General features: G+C 35.9%; 1 protein-coding gene across 7 annotated transcripts in view; it reads right to left on the bottom strand.

Annotated features, from left to right (window-relative positions):
* Positions 1-27,401, bottom strand: part of MAP2 (microtubule associated protein 2) — a 288,028-nt gene that overhangs the window by 197,734 nt on the left and 62,893 nt on the right. For all 7 annotated transcript variants that reach the window (XM_055345233.1, XM_055345236.1, XM_055345237.1 and 4 more), the window contains exon 2: positions 17,246-17,295. The gene's annotated coding sequence lies outside the window, so the exon portion shown is untranslated. The remainder of the gene's footprint in view (positions 1-17,245; positions 17,296-27,401) is intronic.

Genomic DNA, 27,401 nt, shown 5'->3' with positions numbered 1-27,401 from the left:
GAAAACAGGAGAAAGAACACTGGCACAAATCATCAGTGAGGCAAGCAACATAGTTTTTGTTTTTTCTAAATGAGAGAAGCCTTGACAAACAGATTTAAAGGGGACTTTTCATTTCCGTTAACTTTCTTTTTATGTATTTCCATAGTTAGTCATAGCTTTTCAAAATAGAGTTTTATAAAGTTACGCTTAAAATATAAACAGCACTAAGTGCTTCACACTGAATCTGTAGGAAACAGATCTGGAAATGTAGGGCACTTCCATCCTTGATTCAGACCACCTGGCAAAAAAATAAATGAATAAAAGCCAAATGGAGCTGAACAGGTCTGCTGATTCCTCTCATGCAGTTTAAAGAGATTTCTTTTTTATTTACCAAGCTTCTTAAGGGCTAATATATTGCACTTTGGTTGACTGCTGAGTATGACTCCAGAGGGGAAGAAGGGACTCCCAAAAATCAGGAGAGGCAGATGTGGCATGTAGCCCCAGCCCCAACATGCAAAAGACCATAGGGGAGCCCAGAGAGGATGATTAGAAAGGAATAAACTGCTCAGGACAGCAGTTGAGAGAAGCGTACAAGCCCCTGGGAATAACAGCAACCAGCAGCCCAAGAAGTACCAGTGAGCATAATCAACACCTACTAGGTACAAAAACTCTATAGCCGGCAGGGTGTGAGGTTACAGAAAAAGGGTTAATGACAAGGCATATAATGTCTCTGCCTTCAAGGAACTTAAAATCTAATTAATAAGAAAAATGAAGGTTGATTAAGCAATGTAAATCAAGTGAAGTGCTATGACAGACAAAAGTCAGGGTGTTACAGGAATGCACAACCAAGACATCTGGCCCAGTGGAGGGAGACTTCTCTAAGAAACTGATTCGTAAGCATGTATCTCAACAGAGCAATGGAGAATAAAGGGAAAGGACATAGCAAAGGATGAGATACTTACTGGAACTAATTTCAGGTGAATACAAATATCCGAATTTAATTTGTGCCTTTGCATAAGCACACGATATGTCATATCTAAAAACCAGATTCAGGCAACCATAGATAAACAGGAAACAACAACTATAAATTCATTAGTGTCACAACTACTCTTATTACATCACCTGTAATTGTGTGCTGCACTGAATTGATGTCTCTGGTTGATTGGTTTGTGTTTCCTGTCTCTAAATAATATGTCTGAGTGGAACACTTCTATTTCTGAGGGGGTAGCATCAACTACTACTTTCCCTGGATGAGGAAGATTTAAGATTTGACCAAAGGTGAAGGAGGCAAAAACAAACTGCCAAGTAAGAGCTTTCAGAAAGACCCTAATTAATGACTCTGCTAATAACAATTTCCAGGATTGGGGGCTCATGCCATACCCTTCTCATTGGGAGAGACCTACAACCGCAAGCCTCTTCTACATACTAATAATTTTGAAACTTTTTTTATAATATATTGATTTAAACCCTCAATCAATGGCTCCAAATCACAAAATAGATTCACAGTACTTTCAAGTTCTTTGGAAAAGTATTTGTCACAAACATTTCTTGAAACATCCTCTAAGACAATATTTTCCTCAACCTTGACTTTAAGATTTGTCAACCTACTTCGATGACATGACTTAGTACCATTCATCTGAATCTGTACGATTTGTCAGCTCATGCTTCTTCCTCTGCCTTTAGAGTTCAAAATGTTATTTTGTGGCAAATGACATCATCTTTGCTGGGGCCATGTTTGCAGCGCTCCTGACTCCTGCCTTGTACATGTACAGCCATGTCTTTCTGCTCTGATTCGCTCTTGATGTCTGTTACTCCCTTTTCTTGACATCTTGACATCTATGACATATCATAGATGAGATCCAACTGGTGAAATGAAAGGAGCACCACCATTTGCACCAGAGCACTGGTAGGAATGATGCTGAAATGAGCTGTCTGGTTCTACATCCAGAATGAGAAGCTCACCATAGGTTTTGCTACTTCTCTAAAAGTGAGCAGACTGGGGCACCCAGGTGGCTCATGAGGTTAAGCATCTGCTTTCAGCTCAGGTCATGATCCTGGGGTCCTGGGATCAAGCCTCTCCCCCCCACACACACACATATTGGTCTGTCTGCTCAGTGGGGAGCCTGCTTCTCCCTCTCCCTCCCCCCTGACTTGTGCACTCTCTCTCACTCACTCTCTCTCAAATAAATAAATAAAATCTTTAAAAAAAAAAATAGAAGTGAGGAAACTCTCCTCACTTGAATTATATTTGTGAAAACGTCTTCTGAACTAAATCTCTAAATATACGGTCTGTCAAAAAAATTGTGTGTTTTATGATTTTACTTATAGGAAGTCTTATAATGCTGAGCAACTGAACTATATTATCAATATTTAATCTATCATTTTATTAAAAGGAATATCAAAGGGGCCCTGATCCTCATGAAACATTAATTATTCTAATTAGCATGTGAAGATTGTCCTTTAAAATACATTATAAAATTTTCTATGTAAAGCTTAAACTATTGATCTCAAGATCCCAATTTCCTGGCCTATCAGTTCAGATGGAACATGAATGTGCTTCTAGCATTATCTTTGAAAGGCACAGAGTCACAGCTGACAGAGTTCTGGTACGGCCACATCTCTTTACTGTTCTTACTCTGAGAAGTTTGAAAAGACAGATATAAATCCTTATAGCTGAAGTAGCTTTAAAAAAAAAAGGAAGGAAAAAAGATTAAAGAGTTTACAAGAAGCAAGGCAGGAACACAAAGGCACACAGATGAAGGTAGGAGGAAGAGGTTATGATCCAATCATACATTCTTTATTCCTTAAGAATAAATTGTGTTGTTTCCTAGTAATGACAAAAAAAGGGTAGGAGGGAAACTTGACAGGTGCTGCCACAAAAAATCTTTTAAAAGCCATCAATAGGGGGGATCCCTGGGTGGCACAGTGGTTTGGCGCCTGCTTTTGGCCCAGGGCACGATCCTGGAGACCCGGGATCGAATCCCACCTCAGGCTCCCGGTGCATGGAGCCTGCTTCTCCCTCTGCCTGTGTCTCTGCCTCTGTGACTATCATAAAAAAAAAAAAAAAAAAAGCCATCAATAGGGCAGCCCGGGTGGCTCAGTGGTTTAGCGCCACCTTCAGCCCAGGGTGTGACCCTGGAGACCCGGGATCCAGTCCCATGTCAGGCTCCCTGCAAGGAGCCTGCTTCTCCCTCTGCTTGTGTCTCTGCCTCTCTTTCTCTCTGTGTCTCTCATGAATAAATAAATAAAATCTTTTAAAAAAATAAAAAATAAAAGCCATCAATAGATAACATTTTAACTTATTAATAGATGAAGACAAATAATTTAGCAAACTCCATGTTGCATGTGGACACACCACAAATATGTGCTGTAGTGCATTTATGTATTTCAAGGGCTGTTCAAGTTCACTCCTGAATATGAGAAAGCAAGACTGTGCCTGACATGTTCCCTTTGATGGGGTTCAGGGCAGGCCACCCCAAAATGCACTACTCTCGGATTTCATAAATTGCAATTAAAGTTACTCAAGAAACAGCTGATGTAAGGACAGCTTGATCCTTTTCTGCCTATGAAAGCAGGAAGTAAATTCTCCTTATGAAGGATGCCCTCCCTGCACGTGGAGAATACAAGGCATCCTTATGGCCATCGATAAGGATTTCAGGGCCAAGAAGGCTGTATAAACAAATCTTGCTGCTTCATTAATTTGCTATCCAAGCCCAAACTTCTTTGTCTTGTCAACTCTTCAGAAATTTATTACCATTGTCTACACAGTATAAAAGTTGCCTGCTTTGATCTTTTCTTTGGATCTCGTATCTTTGGGGCCCTCGTATGCACAAAAGTAAATGAAATTTGTTTTTCTCCTCTTAATCTTTTATTACAGAGGGTCTCAGCCAAGAACCTAAAAGGGTAAAGGGAAATTTAGTTTTCATATCCTATACCTAGCACACTTCTTGCCACATCACATTGGTAATTTACCATGTATCATTTTACACAGACCAAAAATAAGCTTAGCTTGCCTCAACACTAAAATAGGAAATTAGAAGCTCTAAACCTGACTTTGTATTTTTTGGTTGTTTTTTTTTTTTTTAAGATTTTATTTATTTATTCATGAGAGACAGAGAGAGAGGCAGAGACACAGGCAGAGGGAGAAGCAGGCTCCATGCAGGGAGCCCCATGTGGGACTTGATCCCGGGACTTCAGGATCATGCCCTGGGCCAAGGGCAGACGCTTAACCGCTGAGCCACCAGGCATCTCTAAACCTAACTTTGAAGGCCAGTTGGCACTATGAGGGATTTTTAAACGAGGATGCCATGCACCATCTTTAATTTTACTGTCGTTAATCAACATCATCTCAATAAGATAGCAATTCAACATGAACAGAGTTTTGCTCAAAGGTTACCGTGTGATATGGGCCAGCGTAAAAATAACCCAATAATACATGATGAAATTTAAAATTCAGTCCACTATATTCTGAAAACTAGAAGTAACCAGGAACAAGGTAAAAATCCTGCTTAAAAAAAACAAAAACAAAAACAGAACTATCTTATGAAACTATAACCTCTTGAGAAGAAAATGTCCTTACTTACATGGGAAAATAATTTGCCTTGTTAAAGAATGAGAATTTCCCCTTAAATGCACACCCTTATGATAAGAAGTTAGGTCTTCTCCCTCAGATTAATAAAACAAAACAATAAAATGAAATAAAATAATACCTCTGCTGGAAGGATTAAGCCCTTGTGACATTGTTTTTCCTCTGCACAGAGAATTAAAATATATGTAGGTGAAGGGTGCTGCTTCAATATTAGTCATTATTAGAGTTTTCTCCATGTCCTTCTTTAGAATGTTAACATATTCACACAAATACGCATTTTCAACTGTTCCAACTAAATTTAAAGAGAAATTTTAAGGAGAAAAAAAAACCTGTACAGGAAAAGAATATCCTTATTAGAGCCTATGGGTTTGAGTTCTGTGTAGGTATACATATTAAGGAGTCAATCACTGGATGTCTTATAAGGAACCCTGGGCTTAGTAATCTCAGGATCTATTTATCATCAGCAGATGCTCACTCGGGGTGCAACCAGAGTGATTACTCCCAGAAAGCTCATAATTGCAGTAATTAGGGTCACATGACCTCCAGCCAGCATTGCCTTAAAAAAGCAGAAGGCCAAACATTAGCATTTGAATGGCACCAGAGGTCTACCGGTTGAGAAAGTTTAAGTTAAATGCCCAGAAAGCTTTGAATGTCGATCTCAAACACACTTAAAGGAGTAGTTTAAGTTATTTTTATATTGTCCATTCTGCCCTCTGCCGAGGCCTGAGCTTTCCCTTACAAAGGCGAAATCTCATCAGTACAGCCCCACTAATTTACTTGGCAACAGGTTATAATGACTGAGTAGTGATTTACCAAAATCTCTAAAGATTTTACCTAAATCTTTTCTCTTTAAAGCCTATTTTTTTCTTTGTTTTAGAATATACTAGCAGTATATTTGGAGGATCAAAACCATCCATTGACTACTTTTTTAAAGATATAATGATTGAATTCATTGTAAGGACAAATACAAATGAAAAACAAGATGTTTAATTCTGCTTGCTGAAAATAAGGGTAGAGACTTTATCTCTCTCCTTTATCTTTTAGAATTTCTTTCACTCCCCTTTGCAAATGTCTGTAAATCTTTATAATGGCTAATTAAGCCTCTGGCCTCTCTCACAGTCAGGAATGTTTCTTCAAGGGCCTGGGAGCCATCTTTTTAAAATGCAAACATGGAGGGAGGTAGCTTCTCTATCTCCAGTTCTGGTGGGAAATGAAGAGCCTAACTTCAGGGGACTTCTAGCTCCAAACTAAAACTACTTGCTGTCATAAAGGTTGTGAGAAGTTTGTCTCTCCTCTGGAGAAGGCCAATTAGCTAACACACATGGTCACCCCTGATTAAATGTAGTGCTCTTACTTGAGGATTAGTTATTTCTCTTGAAAGCATGTACGTAATGGGTTTTATCTGCTTGATTATAAAAATGGGTGAAATTTCTTTTGTCTATGCAGTCTCTTGGTGGATTGCCTGTGATGTGTATCACATTCTAGTTTATGCTTATTCAATAATACACTTGATCTTAGCCAAAAGGCCGAGAAGCAATCAATTATAGAAATTTTGTTTTGTCTTTTCTCTCCCTACTACCTTTGTCAAGAGGAATTCTACATCGGGAGAAGTTTGTTATTAATTAAATTTCCTCAACAATTTCAATTCCAATTAACCCTTCTCCCTATACTGGAGCCCTTTTAAATAATTTAACAAATAATTTAAATGGTGAGGTTCCAAATTTCTCATGTGAAATTTAATAAAGAGATATAGTACTTAATCTTACTACTTCATTTACCCTTAATTATACACAAACTTGGCAACATAAATATCAAAATATCAAAACATCAATATCAAAATAAATCCTGATAGCATGAATGTCAGCTGGAACATGAGATCCCATATATCTGAGATATTATTTTTTTTCACAAAATTTAACATACAAATGCAACTTTCTTAATGGAAGCTCTTGGAATATTTCCCTATGTAACTATTCTTTGTGCACAAGAAGAGTATGAAAGATCTAATGATGTATTGAATTTCTGTTCAGAGTTAAAACACACACACACACACACACACACACACACACACATAAAAGTAGATAAAGGATATGCGCAGCCCAGGTCACAAATCTAAACTTAAGTCAGCCTGCACTTTTGGGAAACAACAACTATCAAGGAATCCTAACACAAACCAGTCACAAACCTACAACCCAGCTTTATGTACAACATGCTTATAAAGAAATCCCAACCTCCTAGCCTATCATGTCATATGTGCATTGCCTTTTTTAATGCTCTATAAAACCTGCTAAAAGTCCATCAGAAACACTGTTCTACTGCTTGTGAGGCACTGTAATCCTCCAATCATGGACTGTTTCCCCACGAACAGAGGACATCAAACTTGTTACTAAATTGTATTCTTTCTGTCATTTAACATAGTTCAACAAATACTTGTGGAAAATAAAGAAAAAAAAAAAACAACTAAGGCTGGGACAGAAGAAGAGAGGGAAGAGGTAAAATTCTGGTTCAAAATAAACCTGTCCTAATACCTTCTGTTTCACGTTTCCTAACTTCTTAATCTTTGGTACTTTCTTTGTGCCTCGGCTTCCATAGAACTCTTTCAAGAAATGCCCTTCTTTTTCCTATATCTCACTTTCTATTTTGCCTATTTAAATTCTATTCACCTTTAAACCCAACTGAAATTTCTTTTTTTAGATCTCTGTAACCACAGTAAATTATATCTTCTCTAGATCACTCTAGAAAGTCATGTCTGTACCTAGTATTTGGCTCAGTAGGTTAATACATGATCACCATGTATTAGTTACTATTTATATGGTTTAGCTTTCCCTTTCTTTGACTGCAAGTTATCTGAGAACAAAGGAACCATTTTTAATACTTCTAAAGCATCCACAGAACCTAGCACCCAAATGACTGCAAGTGTATTCTCAATCCTTGACTTATTAATAACTGTTCTGTTCCACTGGAACTGTACCTCTGGTGTAGACTTACTTCATATGTGCAAAGACTTTAATATGAAAGTACAGATAACAACTCATGATTTAGAAATAAGTCTATACCAGGCAAAAGAGTTATTATCTGGGCTATTTTACTCCTCCTCCTTTCCTTTTAAAAAATTTCCATTTGGCTATCAGGCATTTATCTGTCACTAGGTTTTTGTTTTTGTTTTTGTTTTTGTTTAACATTAACTATTCTCTCCCTTGGGCACATTTCTTGCTTCCCCTACCCATCAACATCATCCCACCCTGTGAAGTGGTGTACTGCCACTTGGGGCCACCTTAGCTAATGACTCTGCATCCAAGAAAATGGTTTGATTAGCTGACACCATATATGGCAGGATCAAAATGATGAAATAAGTATCAAGAACAAAATCTTTGTGGTCTTTGTGAAATAAAATAATGAAGTGATAAAAAAAATCACTGAACAAACCATGCCATAGAAGTGGAGGAGATACTATGTTTAATCTAAAGAGACACTAGATACAGGAAAATCATAAAATTAATGAATATTTATTTAGTCTCTGCAATGTAAAAACAAACAAACAAACAGCAATTCCAGGTATGGTGGAGGAGAGAGAATGTTGTTTGATAAGGTAAATAAAAACTATTCAGGTAACTTTTCTAGGGATTTATGTTTATAGTTGATGCACAATTATTCAAGTACTATAAGATATTTTAAGGTAATTTAAGTAACTATTAACATGTATTTCTTATGTTGTGTAATACATTGTGAAATATAAGAAAAGGTGACCCCACTACACTTAAACACCTATATAAGATAGCCTAGCTTGAATGTACAATTTTTTTTGTCATTGGTTTCACCTAGCCTACACAGCTGTTTGCAACATACTACTAATAGTGGAAAATTTATTTCCTAATTTCCAATGAATAAAAACAGGTGGAAAATCTCAAAGGGAAACTAAATGCAAAGGTCCTCTCCCTATGATATTATTGCCAAATTGTCATCTGTATTACATCTCTGAGTCCCTAAAAGATAATGGAAAATTAAGTGGAATTTGGAAGTGTTTGCATCTATAAAGTTGCCTATTAAAGTAACCATTTTACACAGTGACCCATTTTTTCCCATATTGTCAAACTTACCTAAAATTCTTGAACAACGAAAAAACTTGAAAATAAAAATAAAAATCACCATTAGAGGGAATTGTTAATTTTTCTTTCCCTAATGGTTTCAGAAATGAGGTCCGCGGTTCCTTCATGGGCTAATCTGTTTTTTTGTTTTGTTTTGTTTTGTTTTGCTTTTTAAAGATTCATTTATACATGGGAGAGGGGGAGGCAGAGGAATAAAATCCTCAAGCAGACTCCCCACTGATCCAGGAGCCAGAACCTGAGTTCTATCTCAGGACCCATGAAATCATGACCTGAGTCAAAACCAAGAATCAAGGGACACCTGCGTGGCTCAGTAGGTTAAGCATCTGCCTTCCGCTCAGGTCATGATCCCAGGGTCCTAGGATCAAGCCCCACAGCAGGCTCCTTGCTCATCAGAGAACCTGCTTCTCCCTCTCCCTCTGCTGCTCCCCCTGCTCTTGCATGCATGTTCTCTCTCTCTCTCTCTCTCAAATAAATAAATAAAATCTTAAAAAAAAAAAAAAAAAAAAAAAAAGGAGTCAAATGCTTAACCAACTGAGCCACCCAGGCATCCCATGGACAAATCTATGCTTATAAATAAATCCCTGTGGTTTAATTTATTTTCCTTTATGGGGCTGATATTCCTCGTGGCTGGCTTAAGGCCCTTTAAAATGCTGGCACAGGGATGCCTGGGTGGCTCAGTGGTTGAGCGTCTGCCTTTGGCTCAGGGTATGATCCGGGCTGGGGACTGAGTCCCGCATTGGGCTCCCTGAAAGAAGCCTGCTTCTCCCTCTGCCTATGTCTCTGCCTCTCTCTCTGTGTATCTCATGAATAAATAAATAAATAAGTAAAATCTTAAAAAACAAATAAATAAAATGCTAGCAGAGGTGTTTTTCAAAAAGTGAACTAACTCATTCTAGTACCTTAGTCTTCTTTGTAGAAAACTAATTCTGGCAAGGCACTGATACATGGCAATAGATTTAAGGACAAGACTGAAAAGGTATTTACACTCTCTAAGTAAAACATCTTCAGGCAACAGATATCAAACTCACCCTTACTGATTATTCTGAAGGTTAATATCTTATAAATGAAGCCATCACTAAATGGTGTATACTCATTATTATAAGCAAGTAATTACATTTGGGTAAATGTATATTTTTGTACTTATTTTTATCCCCCAAAAGACTTTTTTATATTTTTAAGAACTATTACATTTTACAGAAATAGCCTTTTTAAAAATTGTGTCTGGTTTGTGACTAAGTTTCTCTATGCATAAAATGAGGATAATAGTACCTAAACTTTTAAATATCTATTTATATTTTAAAAACTGGCTCATATGCTTGCTCTACTTTTGAACTATAAACTTTATGTGACAAAGTATTACTGTAAGACAGAAAGGAGGGGGGAAAGAGAGAGAGACATGGGTGGATATAGAAATAGACATAGAAGCATGCGTATAATGTATTAAGTGTTTTGTTTTTATTCAGCTCTTTACTAATTTGAGTCATGGGAAGAAAAGTAAACAAAGCAAAGACTCCGAAACAACATAAGGTGATGGTCACAAGACATTGAATAATAATGGAATGAAACTAAGTTTATGTGTTTTTTCAACTAATAATTCTTTATTGCTAAAAAACTGTAGGGAACTGTTTCAGAAAAGACAGTTAATTTTACCTTAAAAGGAATGGTCCATCAGGTGTGCCCAAAAGTAAAGCCCTTGTCGTGTTCATTAGCAAAACTCTCCAACACTAGTATACATATCTGTATAGCTATCTAACTTGTATTATTATATGTTATGCTCTTTATTCTGCTATGTAACTGATGATTTTCTATTCTTAGATGAATAACTAATGAAAATTACTATCATGTGGATTTATAGAAGCTGAGGAAGAAGAAAGCATATCCCCTTTCAATAATACAAAGTTATTATTTTGTAATAAGTAGGCTATAAAATAAATAAAGGATTTCTAAATGAATGGGGTCCTTACATAAGAAGAAAATGTACTTCTTATGTTTTTAAATCCTCCAAACTTCCCTAATAAGATATAGGCCCAAATTAAAGTCATGGTATTCTTTAATGATATAAATAAACTGCAAAAAGCATCAGCTGTGCTATTCTTTGGAACAACATTCTTTCTTCTCCATGAATTCAGGAAAAGAATAAAAATTAGCTGATCGGTGAATTAAATCCACAGGATTGATTTCAGAAGCAAGTGGTTTATGTGAAAACATAGCCAAGGGGCTGTCCTTTGTAGCCATTTGAAACTATAAACATTTAGTTAAGAAAAAAAGACTCAGCTAGAATTGTTTTTTCAACATGGAAAAAATAGACTCATTAGCAGTTACTTAATATATTTCCAGTGAGTTGTATTTTTCTGTTTGTCCTCTGTGGCATCAACAAGCCTAGTTCCTCAGTATGTCAAGACTCTGTCAAAATAAAGGAGCGTATTTTCTGGAAACGTATTTTCCTGAGGTATTTCACTAGACCATGTGAGGAGATTGAGAAGTGATAGCAAGTTTGCCCGTGGTTAGGTTCTGGGCAGACTACCCCATAATATGTCACTTTGGCATATTGATTATTTTAAATAAAAGTTACTTAAGGAACAGCCAGTGCAAGAAAGACACTCTGACCCTCTTTTGTCCTTCTGAAAGCAGGAAATAAATCTCCTTTATGAAAGGTACTCTCCCTGTACCAGGAGGTAAAGAGATACGTTATCACCAGAGAGAGGGAATTCAGAGTCCAAGAGGCTGTATAAATAAACCTTGTTACTTCCCCACTAATTTACTATCCCTAAGCCCAAACTTCTTTCTCTTGTCAATTTTTCACAAATTTATTGTTTCTTTGTCTAAAAGGTATAAAAGCTGCCTGCTTTGGTCACTTCTTTGAGTCCCATATTTTTATGAGCTCTTGTACAAAATTAAATCTGTTTGTCTCCTGTTAGTCTGTCTTATATCAATTTAATTATTAGGCTAGCCAAAGAACCTAAAAGGAAAGAAGGCACAACTTTTCCTCCCTTACACTTGTCACCCCCACTTCATTCTGCCCCAACCTCTCCCATTCCAAATCATGTCACAAAGCTTGTTTTTTTTTTTTTTTTTTTTTTTTTTTTTTTTGGTTTCAGTGTTTGTAACGGGAAAGGATTACTTTTTATACAAAGGAAGAAAGAGGCATTTATGATGCTTCAGATTTCGGAAAGCTGCACAGGGGAGAGCAAATTCTCCCTAGATCCAACTGGTCTTTCCAGTTTGAAATGTGATGCTAGCAGCTTTGTATCTCTCCTTAAAGTGGTTAAGCAAATAATAAGGCATTTTACAAATCTTTCTGGAATCTCTAAGTCACTTTGTCACACGACAATCCAGTAATTAGAATTCTGGGTAAGTTTTCATCCTAAGTATATCTATTTATACTATTATTAAATTATGCTAAACATAAGAATAAAGCAGAATGACAAAACAATCACCATTCTTATACCTTCACTTTTTAAAATTCCTCAAGTTAAACCTAATGATTGTTACTGTTTCAAATGTTTTTTGAGTGATTTGTTCAAAGTCCTTACTTTTTTGCTCAGATTTTTCTGTCACCAGGGAAGAAAATACAATGACTAATAATTATTAGGATATATACATATATATATTTAGCTGTATATGTAGTTTATAGATATGTAATAAAATTGTTCTTTGAGGCTTCTAATCTTTATAATTTATAAAATAAGCATTTCCTGGATGTCTACTCCTATATGGCCTGACTAGGGCATGAGACAAAATGGCAAAGATACCAGTTGCTATGAGTTAGCAGGAGAGAAAGGAAATGTCCAGAACTAATCATAACATAAAGAAGTATGAGCAAATGCTATGAGGGCTGTGTGAAAAAACATGACACAAGTGGGAGCAGAAATATGGATTCTCCCTGAGGTGGTCCCGAAGGTTGAGTATGTAGCTGGTCAAAGACTTATTTGTCTTGATTCTGCAAAGCTCAAAACACAAAGCTTACTCAGAAGAGACATAAGAGTATCCTCTCTCCCCACTCCTATTAGAGTATTCACATTTTCTACATTATTTTTTCTTAAGTGAAAATCCGCTCAATTGTGCAGTATGCTGCTTAGTTTGTTAATAGTATCTTTAATAAAAGATAACTATCATTCAGCAGAGCATATAGAAATTAGTCTCTGGTCAGTTTAAAATGCATATAAATGTCAGTTTTTTTAAATGTATAAAACTTCTGGCTTCATTTATATATTTTGTTTTATGACAATAATTTAAAGATCTTCATTAGGTTTATTCCCTGTCTTAAGAGAAGCACCAGAATTTCTTAGTCATGTAAAATTCAAAACCCAGGGATTTTGAATCCTCTCTATTTAAAACTCGTAACTGTGCATTACCTCATTTAATCTCTAAGTGAAGTATAAGTTATTTTTGTTCCCATTTTACAGATAAGATACTGGAATCAAAGAACTTGATGGCAAGCAGCTCAGTAATATGGAAACATATACAAAACATCAGAATTGGAGGCAGAAGTAGTAGATTAGAGTTAGGGAGGCCCAGGTCCAAATTGAAACAATAAGATACTGGAAATAGTCTGAATGTCCAACAATAAGTAAAACAGTGAAAAAAAATCATAGCATAGCTATAGGATAAAACATCACATAGTTATTAAAATCACATTATCAAGTAACCAGAAGGTACAGAATATAGTTTAACTTCAATTTTGTGAAAACAAAGCAAGACAAAAAGTGGAGGGAAATATACCAAAATATTGGTAGCAGTATTAATAATAAAGAGAAAAAAAGAAATTGGAAAAATCAATACACATTTTTTAAAGGTAAAAAGTGTGCAAAATGTTTTAAAAAATCAGTATAAAGTTTAACTTTCTAGTTTCTGGACTTTACAATGATTCCCTTTTGTAATAACTTTAGAGAATGATTTTTCTTCCTAATCTAGTCAGTAATACTGTGTTTCATAAAATCTAAGGTAAGATCCATCACAAGACATTTCATTTGAGGAAGAAAGAAAATATCTGCCAACTTAACTATGGCATTTTTTTTTATTTTACATGGTTTAATGTGAAAAAAATCTTAGAATTGATAAAATATTACAAGGATATTTCTTTTTTAAAAAATTTTTATTGGTATAATTGACATAGAGCATCACATTACTTTCAGGTATATAACATGATTCAGTATTTGTATAGATTGCAAAATGATCACCATTAAAGGTCTAGTTAAATCTGTCACCTTACAGTCATAAAATTTTATTTTCTTCTGATGACAACTTTTAAGATCTACTGTCTCAGCAACTTACAAATATGCAGTACAGTATACCATGCTGTATATTACATGCTCATGATTTATTTATTTTAATACTGAAAGTTTGTACCTTTTGACTCCCATCACCCATTTCACCCACTACCCATGCTTCTGCTTCTGGCAGCCACCAATCTGTTCTCTGTATCTATGAACTTGGGTTGTTTTTTCTCTTTTTCTTTTCTTTTTAAGATTTCATATATAAGTGAGATCATATGGTATTTGCCTTTCTCTGATTGACTTACTTCATTTTAGCATAATGCCCTCAATGCTTACTAATGTTGGCACAAATGGCAAAATTTCATTCTTTTCTATGGCTAAATAATATTCCATCTTGTATACACACACGTGCGCATCCACACATCCCACATCTTCTTTATTCATCCATCAATGGACACTGAGGTTGTTTCCATACCTTGACTATTTTAAACAAGGCTGCAGTGAGCATGAGGGTCCATATATCTTCTTCAGTTAATGTTTTCATTTTCCACAGATAAATACCCAGGGGTGAAATTGCTGGATTATAGGCTAGCTCTATTTTTAACTTTTTGAAGAATGGTTAACTGTTTTGTTTAATTGTTTTACACAGTGGCTGCAATTTATATTCCCATCAACAGTGCACAAGGGTTTTCTTTTCTATATAAGAGCCTTGCCAACACTTGTTGTTTGTCTTCTAGATACTGGCCATTCTGACAGGCATGAGGTGACATCTCACTATGGTTTTGATTTGCATTTCCCTGATGATTAGTGATGCTGACCATCTTTTCATGTGTCTATTGGCCATAGGTATGTCTTCTTTGAAAAAGTGTCCTATTTAGTCCTCTACCCTTTTTTTAATCAAATTGTGTTTCTGCTATTGAGTTATATGAGTTATTTATATATTTTGGATTCCTTATCAAATATATGATTTGCAAATATTTTTTACCATTCAAATAAGTTGCCTTTGCATTTTGTTCATGGTTTCCTTTGCTATGCAGAAGTGCAAGGACATTTCTGATATCCTATTTTATATACCCCTATCTAAAACTTGCTTTCATCTAGCAAGTCATTTTGCTTAGCTAATATTAAGAAGAAGCTTTTCTATGAGGGAAACCTTTTTTTTTTTTTTTAGCTCTAGTTTAGAAAAGAATAGTAATTTTCATTATATATATTTATTTTATGTTGAGAATCTGTTTCTGGAGAATGAATATATTTTTTAAAAGATTTGCTAAATCTAGCTACTTTTCCAAAATATGATTTAGAAAACTACCAAATTTAATTTATTCTCAGTTGAAAAGTAAAACAATACCAATTGTGCTGAACCACACATATACATGTAGGAAACCTAGCAATATGAAAGATGTAAATACATTTCCATTTCTATATATATTTTATATATTTTCATTGATACATTTATTCTGGAATATATAAGTCATTCTGACTCTCCACAACTAGACTAAATACAAGAAACTCTCCACATGGAAGATGGGTAGTGGATCAGATCAAGAAAAGTTTTTATGTATAACTCTTAACAGTTTTTTTTAATTTAATAAAATACTTATTTTTTTACATGCTTCTTTTTATCTTTTTCTTCTTTCTGAAAAGTGGCCAAAATGGGATGAGATTTCAAGTTGCCATGTTGACCATACTAACCATAAAACAAACCATAAAGAGGGACAAACTATGATTTATGTAAAATGAAAAAGTAACAATTCAAAGCTAACCCTGTGTATGAAAATATTCCTGATTCAAAGATTTATACTTTGCCAACAATCTCATTCTACTTGTAATTTCTGCTTGGCAGATGGATAGGGGCTAGCAGGGAAAGAAGAGAAGCAAAAGTTCAAAGTCTTACAAGAAATTCCATGTTTAAATATGTGCAAGCTTACACAAAAATGTACTGAGTAGTGAATATGAAAAGAAGCCAGGCTAAGCACCTTCAATAAATTCAACTCCAAACTAAATGAACACAAATAATACAGGTTACAGAGATTTTAACTATCCTCATGTAAACATTATACTTTTTTCCTTATTGTTTCCAATTATCAGTAGGCATGATTCCAACACAGTCTATTTACTACAATCCATGTGTATTTCAAGGATAGGAAAGCACAGTTTGTACATGAAAAAAAGAAATAACAGTCCTGCATCTGTGTGTTTGTGTGTGTATGTATCGGGGCGGAAGGATGAAGTCAGAATTTGAAGCCAGGAAAGGTACATATTTACTGTATGTCTGCTATTGTGCTATACTCTGCAATTTGAAGGGTAAATATGGGGCTTTGAAGCCTAAATTCCTGATTAATGTAAGCATAAATGACAAGCCAATGTTTTTCTTTATGTTAATCATTAATCAAAGCCCCATACAAAAAAATTAGCAACATCTGGCATTTTGTTCCTACATGAGCAACAAAGGCCCTCGTTTCATTCAGGGATTAGTCTTTTTCTTTTGTTATAAAATCTAAATATATATTCTAGAGAAGAACATAGAAGGGATAAATGAAATTTCAAGCCCACTGATGTAAGCACCCTCTAATGCTATGTTACTACTTAAACTCAGTTAAGCTGGTTTAGGGTCTCTCATGTAAACAAGGAATAAGAAAATAGAACAAAAGGAATGCCATCTTAACACTTTTGCCAATTAATTGAAGTTTGCATTTGATAAGCAATGTTTCAGCTCTACCCTCCTTAGGAAACGTGACTACCAAACTCTGCTTCAAGTGTCTTCCTTGCAAATTCAGGAAGCTGACCATTCTTCCTTTAAAAAAAAAAGATTTTTTTACTATTTTAGACAGGGTAGGGAGGAGGAGAAGGAGAGGGAGAGAGAGAGAGAGAATATCAAGTTGACTCCCCATTGAGCACAGAACCTGACTCTTGATCTCCAGACCCCGAGATCATGACCTGACCTGAAACCAAGAGCTGTACACATAACGGACTACACCACCCAGGGATCCCAGGAAGCTGACCATTCTTTAAAATATTAGCTAGCATTATCAAGAAGTAATTCCTTTGGTTTCTGTATTTATTAAATGAATACAGTAGAATTGGATCTTTTCATTTGATAACATTCAGCTAGTAAGACAGGTAAAACAAAGGAAACCAGAGTTGATAATTGAAGTTGATACTAACTAGGAAAGCAAATGCTACTCAGGAAAACATGTGTGTTAAGTGCCCCAAGCCTGAAATGTATCCATTTTTCATTAAGTTTCAGCTTTCTACACTACACTCTGCAAGAGTTATTTGATCCAGCTGTCCAAATCCCAAGATGCTTCTATTTTATTTCACAGCTTATTAATTATCAATATAAACACGTCACCAACCTTAATTCCAGCCAGCAGTCCCAAGATACCCTGGATCAGATCAATAAAGTCTGAAAGATAAACACAAAAACATTCTGTAAATGAAATCAATTGAATGATTCAATCTTTTATTTTACTAAGGAAGAAGATGAAGTTACTTGGTTTCTTGCACCATAAAGTGTACTAGCTGACAACACACACATTTACAACAAGGGGGGTTATGGAGTTATAAAACGTTAGATTACTTTCTATATACTCATCTAACAAGATCTATTAAATGCCCTAATTTGGGCCTATTTTTATCTTCAGCAATTTTTATGTAAAGCAGAATAATGCTTGTGCTTATATTCTAAGATAGCAACCAAAAAAAGTTTTTTAAACAAATTCCGTACTCCATGTACTATCACTTCTCTTGAAAGATGTTTAATCGAAAATAATAATAAAATCAAAATAAAATAATAATAAAATAATAATAAAACTACTGCATTTGGATCCTTAATATGGTCTAACAATCTGTAGATTTTTAGTCCAGGATCAACAATCTGTTTAAAGACAACAAAAGTCAAATAAAACAATTCCAGTGGCAACCTATCCAACTTCCCACTGCTTTCTTACACTTAAGCCTTGCCACTAAATTATGCTGAGAAGCACACTGTCAAATGGAAGTCCATAGAAGGTACATCAAGGACAAAAGCAAACCCAAAACTTCTGTGCCAAAAGTCAGCCTGTCTTTTGGACAGTTAGTAAAGAAAATAACTAAAATGACTCGAGTAAAATTCCTGACTTGCTGCAGGGAGTGTCTATGGCTAAATCTCCAATTAAAAAAAAAAAAGTTAGTTTCCAAAAGTGTGTTTGTGAGTTAACGGCTTAGAAGCTAGAATATGTTCCACATGACATTGTTACAAATGGTTCATTATTAGACTCCTACGTGAAATCCAAAAGCTTAATGAACTGTAAATGCTAATTATTTAATGAAAAGAACAGTTTAAAATAAGATTCATACACTCCAGTGAGTTATGTTAATTAGCTTACCTATAGTAATCATTTCACTCTGTCCTTCCAAGCATCATGTTATCCATCTCAAATATATAGTTTTTATTAAAAGATAACAAAAAGGAACTACTAGTAGACCAGTAAAACGGAAAACTAGAATTAGAAATGAAACTCCTCCTTTTAAATCTTAAGGGTAGGTGCTTAAAAAAGTGAACTTTATTATACAAGAATGAAGTGATAGGTGGATAAATTTGTGGAGGTGAAAAAAAAAGAATGTGGAGACATTTTGACGGACTTTCAAGATTAACCATTTTAATATGTCTACTTCCACTTCAAGCACCTGACTTTATTTAACTTTGATAAATATATTATTCTTTTTTTAATAAAGCCACCAGGATGCCACTGTAAATTCAGAGAAGGATAAAATATTTTTAATTCATGAAGAAACACAGCAACATCCATCAGGCCCAACACAAACTACAAAATTGAAGTAGTTCACAGTTTCAGTATCAGATTACCTTACATCCGTTTCAATGATACGATAACTTTGTAAAGTTGGATTTTTTATAATGTTTGTAATAGAAAAGCAAATAGTGCATGAAAGCCACTGTGGACTAAGACATGAGGATGAGAACAACCAAGCTGACTCCTGGCTTTGAGGGCTGGGCTATACCCAGCAGGTACACACGCGCGCGCACACACACACACACACACACACACACACATTAGTAATTGTGGGTTTCTAAGTATGAAGTAAAAAGATTTTTCATTCAATTTTCATGTAATTTTTTCCAAAAGGCAACCAAGTTGTTAGGATATCCATATTTATTTTCCTAATTAAATGGAGCTGTAAAGTCTTTCTTTTGGCCTATAGGCTGCCATGAAAAAAATTATGAGACACTCAGGATGCCATAAACTGAGAAAGTTTGGGACACTCACTGATACTAAGCGTAGTTTTTTTGTTTGGTTTGGTTTCAGTTTTGCTCCAGAAATTTAAAGAAAAAAGAAAGCAGGAAAGAATAAACAAAGAAAAAGGACCAGTAAAGGAGGGAGAAAGGAAAGGAGAGGAAGAAAACTTTTCCTAAAATAGGAAGGAAAATATGGGCAGAGCAGCAGCAACAGTAGGTCAACACTGAATGAATGTACATGCGGCTATGTGCACTATACACACACACACACACACACACATGCACATGTTGAGCGCCCTACACACCTCAATTTACCATTTGGCCACAGCTACTTCTCTTCATGCTATCTGTATCCTCATATCTTAATATTCTTTGAAATAGGTTAGATCCTATCTTTTTGACAGGCACTTTCAAACTTTCCCAGTAAAAACAAAATGATACTTAGGAAGTTTTCAAAAGCCAGGCTTCATGGCACAAAAAACAGGCTGCTGTATGTGTTTCGTACATGGGGCGAAATTCTAAGTTGCTGTCACCACTGTCCTCCCCCCAAACCCAGGCCTGACTCCAAAAACTTCTAGTTTCTTTTCAATATAGCATGAGCCAAATGCAAACTCTATTTAAAATGTTAATATTATTTTAGCTGTAAGAACCTTGTAGTTGAACCCATAGGCTTAGCAAGGTGTTTAGCATGCAAAAGAATGTAAGTATTTGTCAAATGAATGAGGGGGGCACCTGGGTGGCTCAGTGGAGTAACTGCTTTCTGCTCAGGTCATGATCCCAGGGTCCTGGGATTGAGCCCCAAGCCCCGGAGTCCAGAGAACCTGACTCTTCCTCCGCCTGCTGCTACCCCTGTTTGTGTGCTCTCACATGTTCTCTGTCTCTCTCTCATATAAATAAATAAATAAATAAATAAATAAATAAATAAATAAATAAAATATTTTTTTAGAACGGAAGGAAAGTGATTAGTGAGCTTTTCTGATGCTTCACCAAATTTAAATAAATAGTTGAAATTCCCTTTTTGGCAGAAATAAGAATAAAACATCCTTGTCCCAATTGACTGGCATCAAAAATATTTAATGGAAACAAAGTTCTGAGGAAGAAGAGGTGCTCATTTTTGACCTGGTGGATTTAGGCTTGCTTGGCTTTTAAGGTTTTTGTGTTGTTTGCATGTTTTTCTTATCTTCAGGGGAGCACTTCCATTTGCAGCAACAGCAGCTGCTTTGTAAATAACTCTCTACATCTTTTTTTTTTCCTATTCAACTCAGTTATTGAGCAAATAGGCACGGAAAAGTGAAGATTTATGTTGCCCTAAGGCTCTATCTTCACTGTGAACATCTGCCATTTCAAACACACAGGTCAAGACTCTTTGTGTAGTACTCTGCTAAACAATGCCCTAAGCATAACTCAAATGAAATTCTTTTCAATAGGATTCAGCATCTGCTTCCAGGCAGCTTAACTTATCAGCATATAAAAGCATCACTTCTCCATCCTCTTGCTCTACCACAAAAAGGTAGGGGAAATGTCAGAAAATAATCTTGAGAGTTATCTGCTAAAGCTTTTTTCCCTCCTCTCTTTTCCAATAAGAAATGATCTCATACCTACATACTGTAAATCATATTGTGATGAGGCGATCAAATTATAAACTCCATATCAAGCTGAAGTATGCTTGTTTATACCTCATGCAAAATAAAAGTTGAAAATAGCACACATATTTTAGCTATTAGATTATCAAGGTTCATTGTCAATTGAAAAAACACCTTTCACACTTGCTGCACTTTTCCCTTCTTAAAATTACATGTGAATCTTAATTTACAGAAACTGTTGCTGCTTGAGTAACAGAAAAGTTACTGCTTGAGTTTCAATTTATAAAGGTAGGTAAAATTGCAGTTGCAAGACAGATTAAAAATTAATTCTATTAAAAAATAACTTAAGTGCTCTTTGATTGTTTATAATCTTTTTTTAATGTAGAGTAGTGCTGTGTTTTGGGTTTTTTTTTAATAGCCTTATATAGTATTTCAGGGATCCAAAGTTCTTTGCCATCAAAGAGCTTAGTTAGAATGTGGTGGGATGGTGCCGTGGTTATGAAAAGCCAAAAGACAAAGGCTATGATACAAAGCAGAATATGCCTGCTGTCACAGAGAAATACCAGCAAAGAGCTACAGGAGATCAAAGGAGAAAAAAAACACACACAACAAAATCCTATTATATAGATAAGGATTCACAGAGGTTGTGCCTTTGAGTTGAGCCTTGAAGGAGGTAAAGGATTTTGATAAGTGGAGATGGAATGGGAAGAAGACCAAGTCAGACAACAGACTCAGCAAAAACAAAGTAATGAAAGAAGCCAACACCAGGGGCTGTCTGTACAAACACCTACAGTCCTACCTGACTGGAATATAACACACAAGAAAAACACTAACTGGGTGAGAGGCTAAGTTGGGGCTGTATAGGGTAATAACCTTGAATGACAAGCTGAGGAGGCTACATAATTAAATATATTTAATTTTGTATGCTAAAGTGAACCCCTGAAGGTTTTAAATTCAAGAATGGCATAATTAGGTAACTGAATCTGGCAACACTGTGTAGACTGGATCAGAGATGAGAGGAGATTAAAGAAGAATCAACCACTTAGGTGGCTCCTTCCCAAGTCCCAGTAAATGATAACGAAGAGTCAACTCAGGTAGAGACAGTGTCAGTGCAAAGGAGGAAGAATGTTCTAACTACTGTATGGGCAAGTATCTTAGCTCAGGCTGCCACAACAAAATGCCAAAGATGAGGTGACTTAAACAACAGAAATGCATTTTCCCACAGTTCTGGAGGCTGGAAGTCCTCGATCAGAGTGCTGGCTTGGTCAGATTCTGGTAAGAGCCCTAATCCTGGCTTGTATGTAGCCACCTTCTCACTGTGCCCTCATACAGCCACTGTCAAAATGAGGGCCCCACTTTCATGACCTGATTTAACATCTACCTCCTTTTTTAGCCCCCGCTTTTTTTAAAGATTTTACTTATTTATTCATGAGAGACACAGGGAGAGAGGCAGAGACATAGGCAGAGGGAGAAACAGGCTCCATGCAGAGATCCCGACATGGGACTTGATCCCGGGACTCCAGGATCACATTCTGGGCCAAAGGCAGACGCTCAACTGCTGAGCCACCCAGGGATCTCTTAGCCCCTATCTCCTAAACACAATCACTTTGGGGTTAGAGCTCCAACATATGAGTTTTGAGGCCATACAATTCAGTCCACAGTGGTGTGTATAAGCTATGGGACGAGGGGATTGGTTGATGGGAAAGGTACAGGACAGAGAAAAGGAGGCAGAGGCAGAAGAATTCTGTGGCTGACTCCCAGAAAGATGGTGTCATTCTTAGGAACAAGTAAGACTGCAAGATCAGGTTTCTGGGCAAGAATACAGGGTGATGGGGCTTCTTCAGACACACTGAGTTTCCAGACACACTGAGTTTCTAGATAAATACCACATCAAGAGAAGGTATTTATCAGATAACTATCCTATTCAGGGAGAGTATGATTTATGTGATATGGGGAAAAAAATGAAGTTTTCCTTTACATTAAAACAGAACAAAAAGGAAAGAAAATTGTGGTGATATAATCAGGCTAAAATGTATCAGTATAAAATCAGAAGTATAGGTGTGTGTTCCAAATCATAGACTTAGGTTGTCTAATCACCCCATGTTGTTGCATATTTAATTATTACTTTGATAGGCAGATACAACTTTTATAGAGTACTGGCCCCATATAGATGGACATTGGTCTTAACGCACGCTGTATTATGCCTACCCAGACTGTGGGCTGCTCTAGGTCAGTGACCAGCAGATCCATGTTTGTATCTCAAGCACTTGGTGTGGTATGTAGCATAAAAACAGGAATCTAGCTATAAATGTGGAATGAGTCACTCTCCAGAAAAAGAGGCTGAGTCAATGGGCACTCCAACTAATTACACCTCTAGACTTTGTATTATTCATATAAAACAACATCGTAGGAAGCTAGGCACTAGGTATGGTTCTTAATGGAATGTTCTGTACTTGGACATGTTCGCTGTAGCTGCTATAATAATGACTGCAGATAGAGGTTAAGACTAAAGAGGACCAGTTACATGTGTCTAATTCACCCATCTACTGTCACAACACAGAACCAAAAAAATGACTGGATGATACAGCAACTGGATAATAACAACTCATTTAAAGTGAAGAACTTTGGTCATGGAATTTGTTTTTTTTTTTTTTTTTGGTTTGTTGTTTGTTCATTTAGATTTTATTTATTTATTCATGAGAGACACAGCAAGAGGGGCAGAGACATAGGCAGAGGGAGAAGCAGGCTCCCCATGAGGAGCTCAATGCAGGACTTGAATCCAGGACCCTGGGATCATGCCCTCAGCCAAAGGCAGATGATCAACCACTGAACCACTCAGGTGCCCCAGAATTTGTTTTTTGAAAACTATTGTACTATTTCAAAACAGTACAAAAATACAAGCAATAATAGGAAATGATCATCAAGTGTTTATGTAACTTAGGCATTGTACAAAATATGCTATATGCTTTATCCATGTAATCCTCAAAAGACCAAATACAGCAGATACTATTATTACTCCCAGGAGGAAACTAAGCTTATAAAGATTAAACATTCAGCACCTATGGATAAAGATTCCTATGAACGGACATTACACAAACATCATCTATTAAGGCAAAGAAATAACAGAAGTCACACAAAAAAAGGAAATAACAGAAGTCAGAGACAAAATGAAATACATATATTTGAGTGTATGGTCTAGGTATATTTATATATTTGCATATTCTTTCATCTCTTGTTTTAAGTTAAGATATCAATGGTTCTTCCTGTGTGATTCCTTAAGAAATCCTAGCATATTCAAATTCAGGCAGAAACAGAGAGGGTAAGCATGCTTTACAAGAACTACTTAAAAACAAATGACAAATTTTGGAAACAGAAAGAGCTCAGTCTCCTGTAGTTCTTCCATTAAGTATTTTCAGTGGGTCAAAAATTTGAAAATGGCATTATTTATTTTTAAAGAAACTTTTCGTTGACACCATCTCAAAGGTCTATGGTAAAAAGGCCTTACATATTTTCATCCAAGAGTCTTTAGGTTTTTTTCTTTCTTTATAATTTTTATTTTATTCATGTTAGACATATAATAGTTTAAGAAGTTAACCTATTCAAGACTTATGATGAAACACAGCAGTAAGAAGCATGAGTCATTTGAATTAAAATGTATCTGAATAATGCTGTATTTATTTTCACAGTGAGATAGTATACTTGAGTGATAATAGAATCTGCAAAAGCCAATAAGCTTATTTTTCTTCAGGGTGAAAAATCTGTTTTTCATCCAAACCGTTAGTCTTTAAAATCCAAGGTCTACCTTTGAAATGGTTTTATAGTAAAGTAAATGTATTATTAATTATCTGTTCAAATTCTTTAGTGGAGAATCTTGTCATTAGTACTTAGATTTACAGCTGAGATTTGGAAAGATATAGGAAACACAGGAAGGAGAAATGTTGCTTATGTCTAACAGGATATTTCTTTTAAAGATTTATTTATTTGAGAGAGTGTGCAAGTACATATGTGAGTGGGGAGTGGAACAGAGGGAGAGGGAGAATCTGAAGCAGATTCCATGCTGAATGTGGAGCCTGGGGCAGGACTCAATCTCACAACCACTAGATCATGACCTGAGCAGAAACCAAGAGTTGAATGCTCAATCAACTGAGCTGCCAGGTGCCCCTAACATCATGACATTTTTTAGGATTAAAGTCACAACCTTGATTTTCTCCAGTTCAGAAAGCACACATTCTCCTAGGCTTACCAACAGGTCATTTTGTCATCTCAGTGAAACTGGATTTCAAAGGAATGTGTAGTTAAAGATAATCCTTAAACAATAAAGTATATCTGTTACTCAAAGCTCTAATTTCCTGAAAACTCTAGTAAAGTACTAACAAGCCAAATTGGAGCATTCCACACATTTCTGAACCTATTTCTCTGAGTCACAGGCTTTCTCCTGGTGAATCCAGGTATACTTAACTCCTACATATGTTGTTATTATAACTCATTTCCATCATAATTTAATTGATTTAATGAAGAACTGCAAATACCCAAAAGAGGTATAAAAAGACTGACTTCAGAACTATTATTATAAAGAACATTTTAATCCATTTTAATATTCTTATCACATTTCATGTTACATACAAAGGACCATAAAAGGTTAGAATTTATACATAATAATGGGAAATCCTATAGCTAGAACAAATGTAGCTGCAGCAAAAGCTAGGGTTTCCTGTAAGTCTAAAAGCATTAATGTAGGAAATAGATCTGCTGTTACCAATGTTAAATATTAAATACTTTCTTAGACACCCTCAACTGAATAATCAGGGGCTAAAGCTTTAATTTTCCCCCAAAGTATCACTGAACCGAAAAGCATTAAAGTGGAATGAAAATAACTTAAATTAGCTATACATGTCTTCCCTATATTTCACATGTAGGCACGCCTATACTTATCATTTCCTTAACCATTTATTTAAAACTATAAAGAAAATATTACAAATGGTGGTTAAATTCCTAACATGGTCTATTTAATCCCCAGTCTAATTGAAGCAGTGCTGCATAGCTCAAGAGAATGTGTAAAGCCTGACAGTGATCCAAGACCTGGCTTCCTTGTTATATTACTGTAGGAATATTTTCCCAAGCAAATGGAGTTCACTTGGGAATTAGTTTTTCACTCTTCCAACTAATGATTTCTGAATATCGGCTTCATGGCAGTCACTTTTTTCTAGGAACTGGTATATCATGATGGCCAATACGCTATCAACAAGATCCTTGCCCTTTGCTAGCTTGCATTCCTCTATTAGAACACAAATATGTAAGATGGGGGTGATTTCTATGAAGAAAACAAAGCAGGTAAGAGGTGAGTGAATGAATGGTAGTTGGGAGCCTTCTCTATCACTCAATTTCAGCAAGAAGAAGTAGAAGCTGAAATGGCATTTATTGGAACAAGAAAGCTATATCTTCACCTGCTGCCCTTCAGAGGGCAACAGTTCAGCCAGCAGATCCCTGGCTTTCCACTGGCCTCAAGTTGGAAAGTGCAAATGTAACACTTTCATGTGCATTCTCAAAATACACCAAAAATGCAGTTTGTGAACCAGCGTGGGGTTTTAGTGGTAGTGTTGGTGCAAACACTTAAACTAACACTTTACATCTGTAGACTTTAGGAGTTCTTACACATACACCGTGTCGCTTAATCCTGTAAACTAAGATACCTTTGTTGACCTAGATTTAGTTGGCTCTGACTCATTACAGGCATTATACCTGCTTCCCAATGAAAAGCAATCTCTAGTAATGGGTTATCCTCCATTGTTAGCTTGCCAAAATGTCAAATGTCATGCAAGAAAGAAAATAATCCAGAGACAAAGGAAAACAAGTGACCCAATTTTTGATTCACTCATGTACTGAAATATCTCCAAATAACAGCATGCCTTTCATTTCTGAACTTTTGACATAAGAAAAAAAAAGATGTTACAGAAGGTGAGTTCTATCATCCATTCATAATACATTAATTCTTCTTGCTTGGGCCAGGCATAATATTACTTACAATACACTACTAAAAATTCCCGTGGGTACACAGACATCTTCAACCAGTTAGCAGAGAGGTAAATAAACTTTGACAGCACTCAGGCAACACTCACACGCTGCCCCATGTGACTCATATGATGACAACCAGCAGTAGCCTGGACAGCTGGTCATCCTGTCACTTCTTGGAGCACTCAGTGCTTGATGAGCCTTAGTGCCACAGCACAGTTACTATGTAGTCTCTTTAGCAGTAGGGAAAGTCAACAGGCCTTTCCCCTTCTGTAATAGGCAACCCAATCACCAACTTCTGTTGTGTGTATGTCATGGTTGCCATCATGCTGCACAACTGCTATTGTGTTTCCATCTGCCAGTTTCCGTGTGCTTTTGCAAACAGAGCTAGAAGATTTAAGTTCTTTCACAGGAACTTTTTTTTTAAACAATTGCTTATAGCTAACAAGGGATATTTGAATAATTGAGTAGGCATTATTTTCTAGCCAATCCCAAATCAAGAAGGCCAACATGCTAAAAAGGCGGAGTAAAAACAAAACAAGTACTTCCTACTTTGTAATAATTCATGCGCAAGCAATTTTGTTGAGAAAGGTAAGATTCAGTATAATGATGCATCCAAGAAACTGCCTTTTGACTTTCTCATGCTGTATTAAAATCTACAGACCACGACACGGGTCAGTAAAC

Source organism: Nyctereutes procyonoides, unplaced genomic scaffold (genome assembly GCF_905146905.1).
Source record: "Nyctereutes procyonoides isolate TBG_1078 unplaced genomic scaffold, NYPRO_anot_genome, whole genome shotgun sequence".
Taxonomy (NCBI): domain Eukaryota; kingdom Metazoa; phylum Chordata; class Mammalia; order Carnivora; family Canidae; genus Nyctereutes; species Nyctereutes procyonoides.
This window is presented reverse-complemented; position numbering and strand designations above follow the sequence as displayed.